Raw genomic sequence first — 2,796 nt, 5'->3', positions numbered from 1 at the left:
TCTGGGGGTTTGGAATAGACATCCTCACACCCAAGATTAATGTTGACAATCCTGAAATAAATTTAGCGATATAATAAAATGGAATGGTTAATATCATGAATGTTTCCTTGTACTGCAATAATTTTGGAAGTATTTTATTGGAAGATGCTCAGTCTCTGCATTAAACTCCCCAAGCACACATAAGAGGCACTGAACTGGGTCTTCTGAATACATACAAATTAAGACAAATTTGATTTCACTGAGCCAAACACAGCTGGCATGATTGCATAGCATCCACAGCCTTGATGACATCAAAATATGAAATAACTTTTATTGCAACATTATACACAAATACATAAGGGAGGAGTTTATGTTGTGACAAGGCAATGTCTTCTAAGCAAGTTGTAGTAATTTACTTTCATTAGAAAGCATTAAAGGATGATGAATTAATCTATATTGAGAGACATATTATTATTTACAATTTTATTTTATAAAATTCTAGCAGTTTTAACTAAGAAACACTTCTCCCCCCAAAAGCTCTCAAATACAGAGGGGATTATCAAATTATATGTTAACAGTCCAGCTGCTTTTCTTCTGTGTTCCTCAAAGATTTCAAAACAATTCTGAAAAAGGCTCAGACTTCAGAAACAGTTAAGTGTGAATGCAATGCAGACATACAAAAGACTCAAAGATGTTTGGCACTTTACTGTTAAAAATTGCTGAAGGCTGCTTTTCTCTGAACTACTTTAAACATCTGAGTGTTTTTGGAAGGGAACAAGCCACGTGAGAAGAGTAAATGGTACATTTAGAAAGATGGGAAGCTGCCTTACACTGATTCAGACCATTGATCAATTTGACAAGTGTTTTTCACATAGACTGTAGCATGCCAGAATTTCAGGGACAAGTTGCCTGAAAGTGTTCTCTGGAATTGTCAGAAATTGAAACCAGGAGCCTTTTGCATGCAAACTTAAAAACATCTCCCAATCTTTATGGATCAATAATTACATCCTTCATTCTGCCCTATGAATTCTTTACCTAGACAAAAGTATTATTAGGCCAAGCTGCAGAATAGTGACTACTTCTACATCGTTAGGGTAATCAGGTAAGACATCTTGCTAAAGAGGCAGAGAATATATATTCACCTCTTAAGGTGTGGGTATGATAATACAGAAATAGCAATAAACAGGTTCACAAAACATTGATAATCCTTGCTGTTGCTGAGTTATTATTAACTGTATTTATTATTCCAACCATTGTGGCTGTTAAAGCAATCATAGAATAATATTTTCAAAAATTACTGAATTCATAGGAAAGTTAATTGCACACTGAAATGTATGAATCCATAACCTGAAACATTCATGTGCATTTTATCCTAGTATAAATTTATCCTAGTATAAAAAACTGATAATGATTTATTAAATGTTTGAACATTCATATTCTAATTAGGAGACCTCCATAGCCATATTCCCAAGGAGTTGGAACAGTGTTCATTTCTTCTAAGCTAAAGAGATTTTTAACAATTTGAATGGCTCTTTTTGGCATTCCCAATAAGCCTCTAGAAAGAATTTCTATTATAGCAGTTGAAATTATATTAAAATTACTGAACAATATACAATCCTTCCTTTTTCTACTGAGATTACAGCAGAGCTCAAAAGGAACTAAGAAACAGTAGAGCTTTCAGTTACCATTGACCCAACATTTCTTCTTTATGAAAATTGGCTCCATTACAACACTATAACTCCTTTGATTAGCACCATCATCAACAAAATATATAATCAATATACTTAGCTTGTATAAAATTTCACCCCATACATGCACACACTATCATACTCATACACATGTATAGGATTTTGATGTTATTTGTCATGTCAGTGTTTTTTGCATAAGAGAATGAATTTGGGTTCTCAAACTTTTCTTCCTTCTTGCACTTTATAAAAAGGATTGTTTTGTTTGTTAGTGAATAAAAACACTGTGATGCCCATAAGACTGGAAAATAGGAAGTAAAGCCAAATCTTTGATCATACTCAAAAACTACTAAAGGACATTTAACTTGCTGTTTATTAAGATACATTTTTTTTAAAAAATATAATATTTACTTTTTTCTTTCTTTTTAAAAGCATCCAATAAAACTTTTTTCTCCTCCATGGCATCAGCATCTATCAATAATGACAGAGATCTCTAAAAATAGAGCCGAGGTGGCGCAGCAGTTAGAGTGCAGTACTGCAGGCCACTTTAGCTGACTGTTCAGCAGGTCAGCGGTTCAAATCTCACCGGCTCAAGGTTGACTCAGCCTTCCATCCTTCTGAGGTAGGTAAAATGAGGACCCAGATTGTTGGGGGCAATGTAAATATATACATACATTGCTTACTGGTGTACACTGCTTAGAGAGTGCTTGCACTTAAAGCGGTATATAAGTCTCATAAATAAATAAATAAATAAATAAATAAATAAAAACTAATTTATGAGTCTATTTTTCACAAATATGTCTCAGTTATCCATTGATAAAGATTTTGTTCCAGTCTGCATTATTAGATTGAGTTTTACATGCTTTCCCTTTAATTATAATATTTATTTGTTTCTGATGATTTGTAGTTTCCAACCTTCAAAATCCCAATTTATCACGTTGTTTTAATTTTGAATGCAAAAACATGAATAGTTTTCTCATAGGAAGAATTCTTATATTTAATTTCAAAATGGACCTTAATCCATTTATAAATTTCTAAAATCAACACTGTTTTGTTTTAATTCTGAATGTTTAAATCCTTAAAAGAAAAAAAAATCTTCTGAAAAAAACCTTACCCAGTGAATACCATAAAA

Source organism: Crotalus tigris, unplaced genomic scaffold (assembly GCF_016545835.1).
Source record: "Crotalus tigris isolate CLP2741 ecotype Arizona unplaced genomic scaffold, ASM1654583v1 scf7180000024133.156889, whole genome shotgun sequence".
Taxonomy (NCBI): Eukaryota; Metazoa; Chordata; class Lepidosauria; order Squamata; family Viperidae; genus Crotalus; species Crotalus tigris.
Note: the sequence above shows the minus strand (reverse complement) of the source record.